The 15,485-nt window shown below is 44.4% G+C and overlaps 1 protein-coding gene across 1 annotated transcript in view; it reads left to right on the top strand.

Moving 5' to 3' along the window:
* The window catches only part of LOC137756469 (uncharacterized), a 98,041-nt gene that overhangs the window by 46,807 nt on the left and 35,749 nt on the right, over positions 1-15,485 (top strand). The window contains exons 10-12 of the mRNA XM_068532711.1: positions 9,258-9,305; positions 10,491-10,684; positions 11,266-11,461. The gene's annotated coding sequence lies outside the window, so the exon portion shown is untranslated. The remainder of the gene's footprint in view (positions 1-9,257; positions 9,306-10,490; positions 10,685-11,265; positions 11,462-15,485) is intronic.

A 15,485-nucleotide genomic window follows, 5' to 3' on the forward strand; every position in this document is an offset into this window, starting at 1 on the left:
ATCGTCATATTGGATCCCTCTGGTGGTGATCTACCTGGAGGCGGGCGGATTTGAGAGGGCTGCTACTGGAAGCACAGAGACCATTAGGAGTCTGTTGAATTTGTCGAAGTGAAATTTCATGGTGAATGGAATAGGGCAGTAGCAGTGGGGATAGAGAGGAAGAGGCAGATCAAAAGAGATTTCAAAGTCTTGGAATCCTTATGATGTTGGGGCAAGGGTGCTGGCGAGGGAGAAAGAAGTGTCTAGTATAATTCTCCAGGTGTCTGGCATGGCTGCCTGGGCAGAGTGTGCTATTTCTGACCAAGATCAGGAGTGGAGGGCGGAGAGACAATGAGGAGCAGTTGATCAGTTCAGCTTGGAACCTGCTGGATTTGAGGTGCTGTGAGACATCCAAATGGGAGGGCCGCTACTGTGTCCTGGAACTCAGGGCTAGAAGTGGATCAGGGCCCCTCTGTATGGGGGATTTAAAGCCACGTGAGTAGCAGAGATCTCTCAGGGAGACTGCATGGAGAGTACACCTTCAATTATTCTACCCCTTTCTGCCTTCAAGGGTTGTTCTCATGGGGAAGCAGAAGCTTTTTTTTTTTTTTTAACTGTTTCAGCAAGACAAGGCAGAGTAATGAAAATGGCATAAAAGGTGGATTTAGGGAAGCTGAGTTGAAGCCCTGCCCCTGCCACTTCGCCACTCTGTGCAAAATTGAGTCTCTCTCAGCCTCTAGGTCTTCACCTATAAGACAAGAGTCGTAGGGACTTCCCTGATGGTCCAGTGGTTAAGACTCCACGCTCCCAAGTCAGGGGGCCCAGGTTCGATCCCTGGTTGGGGAACTAGATCCCGCATGCCACAACGAAGATCCCGCACGCCGCAATGAAGACCCAGCGCAGCCAAAAAAATAAATGAATAAATATTTTTTTTAAAAAACACAAAAACCAAACAAAAAAACCCAAAACACTGCTATGCATCACATAGTTTAAAAAAAAAAGATAAAAGTCGTAGGAATGTCTGCCTCACAGGATTACTGAGAAGGTCCACTGAGAACATGTATGTGAAAAATGCCATGTAGAGAACCATAGAAAACATTAGTCCCCCCCCCCCCAAGATATTTGGACCAATGTGTAGGAATTACAGGGAGGCAGATTTTGGCCCAATGTAAGGAAAGGCGGTCTAATGCCTTGAGCCTTTGGATGATGGGAAGAGCTTTGGGAGGTGGGAAGCTCTGAGGCTCTGGAGGTCTTTAAAGAGAAGCTGGGTTGCTAGGGCTTCCGTTGAGAGTTTTGTCGCCAGGGGTGCTGTTGCTCAGGTACTGTTTGAGTTACGAATATACTTCTTTACCCTTCCTCTGAAAACTTTTACACGACTTAGATTGTTTTCTAATCGTAAGAGTAACACAGGTACACATGGTTGTTTCTTTTTCTTTAAAATCTCTTAAAGTCCTGGGTGTTTTGGCTCCTAAGTGGAGTCTTGGTTTATATACCCCTAATAACCAGGTAAACTGCTTCAGGTCTTATCGCATGGGGCATTTATAGACATTTTTATTCTAATGCTCTTTAATGAGGGTTTGGTGGACGCTGAAGTGTGTCTGTGTAGTGTCATTGGGCCTCCCTAACGTAGACAGGGCGGGCGAGGGGCGGAGGGCGGAGGGGGGAGGGGTGGGCATTCTGATGTCAAGACAATTCCGAATTATACGTTCCTTTAAAATGATTGATCTTTATTACTTGCAAGCAGAAATGATATTATAAACAGCAAGCAAAACATTGCCAAGTAGAGGTCTTGATGGAGTATGCTCCAATGAATAGGTAAAGATCATTTGAAATCAGCACACTAATTATTTATATGCAAATGAATGTTGTCAGAGAGCTTGGAAACAAGTTGTTCTCTGAACTGGGTTAAACATCCCCTAAGAGCTCATGTTTATACTCTTAATTTACTCAGAACCCCATTGTTGCTGTTTTTTTTAATAGATAGAGGAAAGGTAAAATATGCCAACCCATGATTAAATTATCACAAATTTAGCAATAGTTTGACTTGAATTATAGTTTTATGTATTTATTTTATTGCCAGTCACTAGTGTAACACACATTTGCTAATGAGGCCGAATTTTCTTGCTAACTTTCTCTACACAGAGATTATTTCTCTAAATGAAAGGTCTCCACCCAAGCCGTTTGATGAGGAGTTATCTTTCTGATAGTTTAGGTGACTTCCTGGCTCTTTTAAAAACATCACCAAAACAATTGTCCCAAATAATAGTAATTTCACACCTAGCAAATATTCTAGCTAGGAAAATGCTACTATAAACCATATAGAGGTGAACAATTTTAAAAAGCCAAGAATGTAAGAAAATGCATTCAGTCCTAATTGTGGGTGGATCCTAATTTCATCTTTTCATTCGGCAGGACCTTCATGATCTTTGCAAGGCCCTGGGTCAGCTTTCGATTACCCTTTTTCGTTGCACTGTAGCTATGCCAAGGGGTGGTGGAGAGAAGCTTCTAGTTGATCTTTTGAAAAAGTGAGTGTTCAAATAACCCTTGCCTCCGCCACCTCACTCCCTGCCCGCAGTGCTCATCCACGGGGACTGCTGGGCCAAGAGAGAGGGAGGACTCTGTCTGTGGTGGCCTGGACTTCAAATCCTGAGATGACAGGGCCAGGCGGGGCAGCAGGAGGGGTGGAGGATTGAAGAACGGAATATGGTGGGATGGAAGTTGGGAGAAAGAGAGAAAATCTATGAACAAGCCAAAGTGGGGAGCCAAGGAGTATTAGGTCACAAGCCAAACCACAAGAAGATGGGTCAGAGTTAGGGGTAACAGATACGAGGAACAGTGGAGCATAGTTAAGTCTAAGCCAGTCAAACCCTGCTTGGGCCATGGTGACCCAGCAAGGTGTTAAGCTTTGGTCTGACCACAGATGGAGGCTGAGCAGCTCAATAGCCAGGCTGTTCTGTAAGAGCCTTAGAGTTTACGTTCACTCACCCCTCATAGATACCCCTCTATTCCAGTAAATTACTGCACATGACACACTGCCTGGACACTTTCTCGCAGGCTGGCTTTAGGGGGTGATGGAGTGTGCTGGCAAGAGGCCCGCCGGGAGAGGACAAAGCTCAGGTTTTAGCCAGTCCTCTGCCACTAATTGGCCAGGAAACCTTAGGCAAGTCATCTAATCTTTCAGAGCCTCAGTTTCCCTGTATATAAAGTGAGGCTCAAGGAGGTAGAGACGTACAGTTCACCCATCACTTCTGAGTTCTAAAGCACGGAAAACAATTCTGTGGCCTTTGGCATTCAGCTTGTTTGACTTGAGGGAAAGAAACACACCCTCAGCACTACATCTGAGCTGAACCTCTGGAAACCCCAAGAGTCAAAATCGAACTCTATATAGTCAAATCCTTTCCCCAGCTTGTTTGCCAGAGCCAGGAGTGTTGAAGAAAGTCTGTGTTCTGTTGGGCTATTTAGCATTTGTGGAAATAGCACAAAGCAAGCTGCACAGAGTTCTGCAGATGCAATAGCTTATGTATTGTGTTACAGCAGAGGGCCGCTGTGTTCCAGGGACTCTGATGGGGCTGATAGCCCCCTAGTGACGCAAACACCACCAGCAGGCTGGAGCCCTTTAGTCCTTTGCCAGAATCACACATGGCTCCTTTGCTGAGGGCTGGGGTTAGATTGAGGGCCTTTTCTGAACGGCCCACCCTGTCGGTCCCACCCTCGTGAGACAAAAGACATGAGGGCTGCCAGTGGACTTTAAAATGTAAATTTAAAAATAGCCCTTAATTACAAAGAATAGCTTTAGTTATACCTTACTGCAGGCAGACCACACATTTCTGAATGGTTTTACAAACGAGGGAATGGTGAGTAGTTGATGAGCACCGGTGAGTTCTTCACTGGCATGCTGTCCCGCACCTAAATTGTAATACTGAAGCACCGCAGTTTTCAGCCAAATCACAAGCAAAACACATTAACACAATTTGTTTCCCTTTTAATTGCACTACAAAGAGGAGTCCATCTTTTGCCTTTTTTGACATCTCATCTTAAAAGCAAAAAGACTTGAGCTAAATCTATGTCTATACCCAATAAAGCTTGTTTTCATTTTCTTACCCAGCCAGCTAAGATTTATACATTAATTATTCAACTGATGCATCTTAAACATCCTAGTTAAAACACACACTGCTGGGGCTTCCCTGGTGGCGCAGTGGTTGAGAATCTGCCTGCCAATGCAGGGGACAAGGGTTCGAGCCCTGGTCTAGGAAGATCCCACATGCCGCGGAGCGACTAGGCCCGTGAGCCACAATTGCTGAGCCTGCGCGACTGGAGCCTGTGCTCCGCAGCAGGAGAGGCTGCGATGGTGAGAGGCCCGCGCACCGCGATGAGGAGTGGCCCCCGCTTGCCACAACTAGAAGAAGGCCCTCGCACAGAAACGAAGACCCAACACAACCATAAATAAATAAATGAAAAAAAAAAACACACAAAAAAAACACACACTGCTGGCCAGGCACTGTTCACCCCCCAGCACACTTTTGCTTGCCTGCAAGGAATGAATACTTGAACTGTAAATGGGTAAACTCAGACTTTCCATATGGCGAGGTCAACAGAACTCATGGTGAACATACAGAGGATAGAAAACTAATTATTACTGAGGTTCAGGTAAGCGATTTCTTAGGCATTTTAGCTGTCATGCTGTGGAATAATTGTAAACCCACCAGGAAGGAATTGCAAAACACAACCTACTTATCCCTTCCCCAGTGGCTATATCGAATCTTTTTTTTTTTCTGTTCTGTAGTTTGTGCCAACCCTCTATTTAATCATTAAAAGGAACGTTATTTTAAGTATTGCTTCCTCAATAACAGTGTTTGACTGAAATCATACAGAATGGTGACTTTGCCCAGAGCGCGACTTCCACATGCTGGCATGATTTGAGGCAATCAGAGCTATTAGTAATGGAATACAGAGTTCCGTGACAATTTTATTTAAAGTTTTGTTTAAGTTAATATTACATCTGACTAATGTAACCATCTGTATCCAGCCAGTCCCATCAGTGACGACATAAAATCATTAAACACCATGTCACAGGCATCAAGTGCTTTGGCTTTGGTATAATTTTATGAGCATGCCTTCTTGTACTACTTTATTACTATCTTTGAGACATCAGTAACAGCAGGAAATATTCCAGGCATACCACAGAACCCAAGCTAGGTGGGTGTCCTAGCTTTGCGACTAAATTCTTGCTGCTTCTAGGTCTTGGCATGTGCTATTACCTTGTCCAGGAATGTCCTTCAAGTGTTGGTTTAAAGGCCTTCTCGAGAGGTCCCCCCTCTTCCCTCTGGTATTTTTGATCACTGTACCCATTTGTTTCCTTCATAATATTTATCACAACTTAAAATGATAACTATATATTTTTTCTTGTTAATTGTCTCTACTGCGAGACTACAAGCTAGATGAGAGCAGAGACCATGTCTGTTTTTATTCACCCATATATCCCCTTGCCTAGCAAAGTAAGTAGGGACTCTGGATATTTGGGGGAGGGGACTCTAAACATTTTAATGAATAAATGAGACAATGTGGCAAAATTACAAGGAGGCAGGGACCCCGTATGCTGAGGACTTCCAGAACAATCTCGTGGTTGCGTTCGATCCTGCGGAGACCTGTAGGACTTTACAACAGTATACTCACGGGCATACTGGACATTTCCACCTGACGATCCACAGGCATTTCACAGTCAACGTTCCAACCTTTAACTCATCAGCTTGCCTCTCAAATCTCTTTTTCCTTCTCAGCGTCATAGCTTGGATAATGGCACTGTCCTGCGTGTCATCACCCAAGTAAAATACTTGGCATTCATTCTCCCTCTCTCTCCTCAACCCCAGCACCCAGTCCTGTGAGTGTATCCTCCTGAATGCCACTTGGACCTGTGCTGTCCTTTCCACCTCCATTGACATGACTTTGGTTCGGGTCCTCTCTATCGCTTATTTAGACTCCTGCAAATGCTTCCTGATGGGCTCACTGCCTCCCTGGTCTTACACCCTAAAGACCACCTCCCTCCCTGCGAAGACTCAAACACTATCTTCTGTCCCTCTTTCCAGAAGTCAGTAAGGACTGGCAATGTGCAGAAGTAGCTGGAGCCTTACTAAGAGATAGTCAAAGATTGCAGATATATGATATCTTCAAGATTAATTTCCTTTTTGTTTTTCTGCTGTGGTTCCAACAGAATAAGCTATTAAAATGCTTTGAGCTTCTGAACGAAAGCACAGAACTGTGCCAGCAGAACACCATAAAGGTTTCCTTTATTTTCTGCTAGCATCTATCTGTGATGGATGATATGACCGTGAATCTTCACTTAAATATGGAATCCTGAAATAATCACAAAATCCCAGAGTGTCAGAGCTGGACAAAGGCCATCTGGGTCCTATGTCTTGAGGCTCAGAGAAGGGAAGGGCCTTATTTAAGGTCACAAAGTGAGTTAACTGCAGAATTAGGACTCAAACCCAGCTCTCTGTATTCCTCAAGTGAGCATTTGGCAGCTCTGTGATCCACTCCCCGGACCAGTGTACTGTGCTGTAACTTCTTTCATCTGAACTTTTTTTTTTTTTTTTTTGCTTCTCTTGTGCCTGAGTGCTAATCGGTGAGATTAGGAAGAAAGTCTGATCTGATCTTAATAAAGTGACTTATGCTTCAGTGATCATTTCCAAAGGGAGCACTTGGGAGCACTAGACGTTTCTAGGAGCTGCCCTGGGTGCCTCCATGTGTATCTGTCAATGGGTCCCAAGTAAACAGGGCTCTGGGCTGCCCATCCCCATTTCATACTCCATATGAAGTTTTGTTTTCATCTGTTTTATACGGGCTACCACTACCATTGGATTGAAGTGACTTCGCGTTGAAAAAGTTTTGAAAACTGTGCCTCAGGAATGCATTGGTGGTTTGCTCCCCCATTTGCATATTCCAATTAAACAATATTTCTGTGGTTTTGTGTTTATTTTTGTTTTTACCTGTCTCTTTACAATGATAAAGGACAGGAAAAACTCCAGGCTTGCTCATGTCGGTGCGGTAATGTAAATATAGATTGTCTGTAACTTGTTGGTGGACCAGTGCCTGAGGCTGGGGTTTTATGATTTCTTGACTACGTGTTAGTGTGGATGGGTCAGGTCTACCTAAAGTGTCCTGCCCTCCCTCTCAGGCCAGGGAGTACATGGGACTGCTTGGTAGAAGATGTGTTGTCTTTAAGAATCTAGTATTTTGTTTCCAGCTTACTTGAATTCCACATCTTCAGTCTTTGACACCGACCACTGGTAAGCAAAGTGGAAGGTCGGACTTCTGAGAGCCAGACATTATGGTGGCATAGTAAAACACTACGTGACCATGCATGGAAGGGGGCGGTTGATATTGAAAATTGATGACATGTGTCACTGTGACAGGTCCCAGGAGATGGCCTCCCAGTTTCTGGCATGGGAGGGGATGGTGGGAAGGATGTAGGGGCTTTGGAGGAGGGACAAATGGTATGTCTCACTTAACTGTTTTCCTTTGGTGCTCAGAGATGTTGACATACTCTTGATACTTCTTGACATGGTGAAAGGCAAGGCCACCCCTAACTTTGGTGGGCCTGGGGCAAGGGCGCAAAATACAGGCTCACTGCAAACTCCCCCTTCTCTCCAACCTCTTGGCTCTGTCTCTTACCCTGAGGGGCCCTCCACACAGGCCTATAGACACCAACCTTGCTCCTCAAAGTGTGGACCCCAGCCCAGAGCATCAGCATTACCCAAGCACTCATTGGAACTGTCAACTCTCAGGGCCTACTCTAGGCCTACTTAACCAAGGGGTGGACTTTAATAAGATCCCAGATGATTCACAAGCACATTAAAGTTTGAGAAGTACTGTTGTAGCCCACATGGTCAAGCTTCATCATCACCGGGTAGAAGGGTAACAGCTGCTCAGTGGCCACCCCTCGTTCACCTCTCAGGCCTAGGGTTGTGTCCATCTGTGGTTTGGTCCATCCTCAGGAAAGCAAAACTAGGGAAGAGGATTGCCAGGCCATGAACACAGGCTTGGGGCACATGGGCAGGGAATTTCAAGGTCTTGGGTTGTTTGAGAGTGGCATAGAGGAGGGAAGCATAGACGTTGGGTGGGCAAGTCCCCTTGGCCCCATAGATTCCTTGCTCTATGGGCAGTGGTGAGGCTGGAGTGGGGCCAGCGCAAGGCCCTGTAAAGTGTGAGGCCTCGGGCAGGGACCTTGTTGCCCCAGTGTAAGAGTGATGCTGTTGAAGGTTTTCCTAAATGTCCATGTGGATGGGGGTAGGGTGGGAGTGGTTCATGAGTCCTCAGGGTACTAAGCCGCTGCCGTGCCTTGCTGGCTCTTTGTGGTGTGGGGGAGTAGTAGTGGTGGGGCCATTATTGCTTTAAAAGGGAATCAAAGCGAACTGTTCCAAGCACACTCTTGAGTAGCTAGGGAGACACATCTGTTGACTTCTCTGTCGAAGGTATACGGTGGAGGTGCTGCCTCTAGTGCCTAATGACAATTCAATTAGACCAGCTGTCGGCCTCCAGTGGGAGCCAGTTGGATGTGGGTGTAAAGGGCTTTGAACAGCTGCCTCCACACCTAGGATACAGGCAGTTTCCTCAGTGAATTAAGAGCAGTAGCTGGTGTGGTTGGGGTGAGGTGGCCAGTGGAGGGATGAGGATGCCATTTTGTATCCACTGCCACCTAGGTGATGCCACGGTTGTGGGACAGAAGCAGGTCTGAAGTGAAGTCCATTAAATTGCTATCACACCTCAGCTTCTTCATCTGTAAAATGGGTCTAACAGTCCTTTCCCCGCCTGCCTTGCAGAGATGTTGGGTGGCTCTAGTGAGATAATGAATGCGAAAGTGATCTTTTGTCTGTCAAGTGGAGTCCACATGAAAAAAATGATGGTCATCCTACCATTTGCTGTCTTTCCTTTGTGAGTGTGCTTTCCATTGCATATGAGTTTTAGATTTAAGTTGTGCTCCCCTTAGCAATGCACAAGGCTCCGTGTAAAGCCATCTTTGCCCCTCTGCCCAATGCCTTCCAGCCCCTTCCAGTGGTGAAGATACCCTCCTGTGGTTCTCGTCTTTGGAGTTCCACAGGCGGGGGAGGAGGGTTTTGTATTGGCAAACATTTCTGAAAAGACAAATAATTGCCTCTGGAAAGAGAATTCTTTTCCCTTCCAAAAATTCATATTTACTGGTTTCAATTGATGTGACTTTATTTTTTGGCTAGCGCTGTACAGTATTCCACTGAGCAGTAATTACTCCTTTGCTGTTGCAGGAGTTTGCCGAGAGAAGGGAACTAAATCTAAAAGAGTGAATCCATCTGGTACGTATGTTGGAGCTCTCTCTGAGGCCACTGACACTGAAATGTTAATGCTAGATTTTTATCTACTGGTATCATTTAGACATTGATATAATGGGAGCTAATGCCCTGGATTGCTGAATCAAAGGCTGAATTCCATTCCCTTACATGGCACTGGATGCCCTGCACAGTGGATTGATGACCTTGGCAGAGCACAGTGGTGAAATAGACCTTGCATTCCAGACCTGCCATCTGATTGTCAAACTCTAGTTGCCCCGGCCCCGATCACGGGTAGGTGCTAAAGGTCGCAGCCAGAAGACTCAGTGACGTCCAGTGCCTGAAGCATTAAGGACTGACCTTGGCAGGCCAGTAGTAATCCAGCCCACCCCCGCCGCTGCCCAGTAGATAACATCTGGAAGTAGTCTGATGACTCAAGTACTAAGTGCCCCTGGGAAGAGCCCCTGAGGCCCGTGGGCGCTAATTAGTCTGCAGTCACCCTTTTTACATTAGGGTGTGGGTGAAGCTGGGACAAGCTCCAGGAACCCACTGAAGGCTGTCCTGCTTGGTTGGGGCTCTGACATCCAGCCTAGGCTTTGCTAGGCCTTTTTCTGGGGTGCTGGGCTCTGTCTCGCTACCTGGCTGCCAGCTAGGGTCCAGTTCAAGTAAACTCTTGTGGGAACACGGTGCTTCTACCTGCCTGATGACTAGTACTGCCACTGCTGCCCAGCCTTTCCTAACCAGACTGCCATCTGAAATAGCCAGCTTGCATTTGTTGTAGTTTTTTGATCTTTGTAACTTGGAGGGCCGGTCAGCCCCCTTGGGGACAGCTCGGTGGCTCTCCAAGTTCTGCCTGCATTTGACCTGTGCTCGTTCTCCTTTTCCTGCTCTCCTGGCATTGAAATCTTTGGAGTCCCCACTATTGCTATGAAAGTTTTGCTGCAGAATATGGGCAATAGTCTATCTTATCCCATAGTCTGGCTATACATCTATGGGACACTCTGGACACCCCCCAGTTCACTTGGGGTGAGCCCACTCACAGTTCTTGCCTCCTCTCTCCAGGAAGCATTAACCGAAGAAGCCACAAGGGAATCTGCCAGCCTCCTATGAAATAAAATGCTATGCGATACCAAACAGCTAACTGTCCAGATTTATTAGCAAAATCTGGCTGCCCTAGCTTTTTGACAATTTTCTCTTTCCTCTGTGGTCCAGCGTGAAATAGACTCTCCAGGGTGAATTGTCATTGGGAGGAATTTGAAACTGCCGTATGTCACTGGTGCATGGCTGAAGAGAAGCCAACAAAAGGATTACCACCATTTCCCCCCGAAAAAACTATTAGGGAAGGTTATTGATTATTTTCCAAATACCTTCCACCTTCATCAGAGGACATTATGATCATTAAAGAGGTACTGTCATGTATCTTTTTAAAAATAGTTTTCTCTTTTTTGTTTTCTTAATAGTGACTGTGCCCAAGTCCCTCTTTACAGCCCAAAGGTGATGTTTTTTCTTTGCCCATAGAATTTCTGGCAAATGGACTCGAATTGCTATTGCTTCTGTCAGCTGGTGCCTGGGTTTACGTCAAGGTCTTTAGGAAGGCCAGACAAGTTCAATTACACAAATCGTTGTTGACTGCTACCAACACGCTGCCCCTCTCTCCTATACTACTTTCTCTACCCCTGCCTCCCGCCGCTTTCCATATAGGCTTGGAGGTGTCATTTTTCTTTCAGAACTCCAGGTTTTTGGTTAAAAATTACGCTACATGTACATGTTACCAAACTTTTTGGTGACGTCTGAAATCGAGTGGCATTTGATCTATACAGTAACCAGATCTCCATCCTATGTAGATTATCCACAGCATATCTACTTTAAAAGTCCTTAACGACATGTATTGTGCTTAAGCCCTCAAATCAATTCATGGGGGTAAGAGGGAACCGTTGTAGCATTTCTGCCTTGTGCATGTAGTGAATGTTGGTGTTTGGTCTTTCAGTTGACTCCTGGACTATCCTTCGCTGTTGTCATGGACCACCTGGACTTCTGGGCCACTCTTTTGTGTTGAGGGGAGAGGGGAAGTTTTGTTTCCTCTTGTTCTGCATCTGTTTCAACACCATGAGCATCAGAGATCTATTAATTAAGAAAACTATGGCTCTGTTCTCCTGCCAGACTTCTGATTTCTCAGTGCCCAGGTGAGAAACAGAATCCTATCTGGAGTAGTCATTTGCTGCAAGCTCAGAACACATGGAGGGCCCAGGAACATACACTGCACCTTTTTTTTTTTTTTTTTTTTTTTTGGTGTTGAAAGGCTTCCTCCTGTCTTCTGGCCACACTGAAGTATTTTGAGGAGTGAGGTTTTCCTTTTTTTTTTTCTCTTGAGATCTGAGGTCACTGTTTGTTTGTTAGTTTGCTTGTTTAGGCTCTTTAGCTCATATATGGGGTATGTAAGCCTTGATATCGGCTGTTCTGAAGCATCATGTGGAGTAGTATGCTTCAGTTGGTACATTTGTTACTTTAAGAAATCAGCGAATGGTTTGTGGTGCCTTTTAAGATTTGTTTAACACGTATTTATCGAGTACCTCTTATGGGCTACGTGCTATGCTGGGTGCCAGGAATGCACAGATGAGAAGGGCACAGTCCTCTCAGTCCCTGAGAGGGCAACTCTCAGGTTGTCTCATAGTCTAGTGGGAGAGAAAGACATACATCAACAAATGGCTGTAGCACTCTGAGTGGGGTAGAAAATTCCTGGTCAAGGCACTGGCATGAGCAGAGGTTGACAGCAGAGAAATACATGGGTTGTTCGCCGAGCCACAAGTAATCTAGCGTAGTGGAATGAGGTGTGGATGTTGGCAGGAAGCTACTGGAGAAAAGACTGGAAGGTAGATTTGGGTCAGATTTTGAAGAGTTGAGATTTTTAGCGTTCAGAACATGTTAGAATCCCCTGAACTCAAGATGTTGGATCAAAGTAACAATTTTGTTGACATTCTTAGAACTTTTGTTTAGTTTAGCAGGAGGTGGAAGAGAAAGCTATTAACGCTGAAAAACTGGTCCTAAGCCCTAGGGACCATGTGAGTCAGAGGTTAGAGCATCCAGTATGGCTTGGAGCTACAGCTCTGCATCAGTCAGAGATGTATGTGATGTATCTTTAGTTTAGGGAGGGGAGAGAAGATTTGGTCTTGGAAGAAGGATTGGGAAGGAAGGATAGTAGAGCTGGATACTTTTGCACCTACTCCCCAGTCAGAAATTTATAGTTTGATTTCATTATCATCTTGAAATATTGTCATGTCCCAGAACATATGGAAGTCCATACTTAAAAGTCAGTGTGAACATCTCACATCCAATTCAGGTATAAAGGACCAATTTGGTTCATTTATGTGATTCCAGTTCACAAGCAGCCATGACATGATCAAATGACTAGGCTTGCAAGAGCAGCCAAAGATGGAGCCATTTAGGAATGCATTGGGCATGATAGGAGCTGTTGTTGACAGTACACCCTGATCCAGGCATATATAACTTACTCCCTGGTCCTAAGCTACAAGTACTATCCCTGTTCCCAACACACCATCTTCCAAATGGGTGCCATGTTATAACAGGCAGTATGGTTGGATTGATGTGGCAGTACACATAGAAACACAGCTTTCACTAGAGGTTTCTCTCTCCTGATGTTTTGGATGAGTTGGATATTTTGGGTGAGTCTCCTGACTCTTCTGGATGATGAAATGGGCTTCACCATGAGCCATCATTCATCTTGCTTCATCTCTGTGTTACTTTGCTGTGAGATGCACAGGTCTTTCCTAGGCTGCGCTGCCTTATTCACTATTGGAGTGTAAGAGGTATTGCTCCTTTACAGAAGCACAGTACAAATTCCTCTAAACATGAGCAGGGAAACTCTCTGAGGAAGAAATATCTCTAGGACGAGGTATCAGGGTCCACTTGGGCAGGTGTCCTATTGTGACAGAGATGCTCCTAGGGAGCCCTTTTCCCCTCAGCCCTTGGAGAAACGTGTACTTTCATGATGATTTTATAATACAATCTCCAAGTCCTTCTGATGACTTATTCTAAGTATCCCTGATTACTTAGAATCAAAACTCTTCATTCATCCATATCTACTGTCTTTATCATTGCTTCTTTTGGAATTATGATCCTGGGCGTAAAAGTCCTACAAAATACCTAGAGTCAGTGTTCAATCTAGAGGGACCTGTCTTAAGGGTCTCATGGTAATTGAGTTTCTCTATTAAAAACAATGTAGGCTAGACCCTGTTTTCTTCGTTAGGAATTCTAAGCACTGGAGAGGAAATTCACATACAACCCTGCTGCTACCAGTATCTTGTTCCTTATACTGGATCCCCACTCGAATATGCATATATAGAATGGTTTAAAATTATTTTTATCAAGGTAATAGTACAAATATTTTTTTTTAAAAATCAGGCTTGTAACAACACAGACAACAAAAACAATCAGGCCAGCACGGCTCCCTCTTAAGCCTGCTCCTTTGGAGCAACCACTTTTTAACCGTTTTAGTTATTGCCTGTGGTATTTACCTTCATATTTTATATGTTTTTACTGCGATTACTTGATTCATTATTTTAGATGTTGTTTGTTGACTTCCTGTAATGGTAGATGAGAATCTAGTTGTCTCGTAGTCATGCTTGGCTAGCTTATGCTGCAAACAAACCACTCCTAATTACTGGTGGCTTTATACAACAAAAGTTTATTTCTTGCTCCTGCTACATGTTCACCCTAGGTGGTTAGGGAACCTCTGGCTTACGCTGGTCCTCTAGGCTGATGGAGTCTCCATCACAACACCTGATTCCATGATCTCTGCAAATAACAGGGTGACTACATACCGGCTCTCAAAGCTTCTGCCCAGTTATGTCACAAGTCAGTTTCCCTCATGTTTTATTGATTGAAGGAAACCATAGGGCCACAGTTAATTTTAAAGAAGGCCAGAAAGGGCAGTCCTACCACATGCCTGGAAGGAGATGCCCTGGAATATTTGTGAACAGCCCTAACGACTGCTCCAGAATCCCTCCATCTTCCCTCCCCTATTGCCCTAATATAAGTAAATCGCATATTTCTTCAAAATCGGTATTCAATGTTTATATTATTATAGCTTTGTAAATATTGTCCACTGGTAAGCCAATGCATTAAGCTTACCTGTCCTTTTTTAAATAATATTTTATTTTCCCTAGGGTCAATAATTGCTTAATTTTTATTTGCCTAGTTTTCTTTGTATTTATTCCTTAGTTTCTCTACAACATCCATCAGATTTGTCAAATGGTTCTCAGTATTATTTTCTAAATACTAAAAACTATCAGATAATATATCAATTTTAATGTTTCCTGGAGTGTTCCAGCCTCCTGCTTCAGTCTGGGCTAGTTGCTCTCTAGGCTTGCTGCACAGGTATCATCCTAGGACTTTCTGTCACCAGTTTCATGTGTTTGAGTCCTCGTTTTCTGGGTCCAAAGTCTCCCTCTGTTTTGGTTTACTCACTTGTTTTGTTGAGGCACATGCTCTAGTAGATTCCTAAGTAAAGGCGTATGGGAAGTGTATTAGTCAGCTTTTTACTGACTAATGGTTATGCTGTGGTGGTAAATTATTCTAAAACCTCAGTGGTTTACACAACAAGTTCTTTCTTACTCATGTCTTCTGTTCTTCATGGGTCAGCCGCAGCTCTCTCTTGGTATTTTTCATTCTTGGACCCAGGCTGAGGAAGAAGCCCCTTTCTGGGAAAAGCAGTTCTCACAGCAGAAGAAAAAGAGCACTGACAAAACCAGTGATGACTCTCAGTGCTGCTGCTCAGAATTGGCACGTGTCACTTCTGTTCACATTTCATTGGCCAAAGCAAATCTTATGGCCAAGCCAGGTGTCAATGAGCATGGAAATATAATTCTCCTAAAGGCAAAATTATATAATTCATCATATGAAGTAGATAGTTTAGCTACGTATAAAATTATAGGTTGATTTTTTCCCCCAGAATTTTGAAGACATTGTCTCCTAGTTTTCAATGTTGTTATTTAAAAGTCTGCTGCCAGTCTGTCTCCTAATCTTCTGTATAGGATTTTTTTTTTTCTTATACAGCTCTAGAAGCTTTTAGGATTTTCTTTTAACCCATATTATTCAGAAATTTTATGATGATGTGAGTTGGTGTAGATCTTTATGCATTCATCTTTTCTGGCCCTTCCTTTTGCCCTTTCAATGTGGAAATTCATGTCC

This window comes from Eschrichtius robustus, chromosome X, assembly GCF_028021215.1.
Source record: "Eschrichtius robustus isolate mEscRob2 chromosome X, mEscRob2.pri, whole genome shotgun sequence".
Classification (NCBI taxonomy): Eukaryota; Metazoa; Chordata; class Mammalia; order Artiodactyla; family Eschrichtiidae; genus Eschrichtius; species Eschrichtius robustus.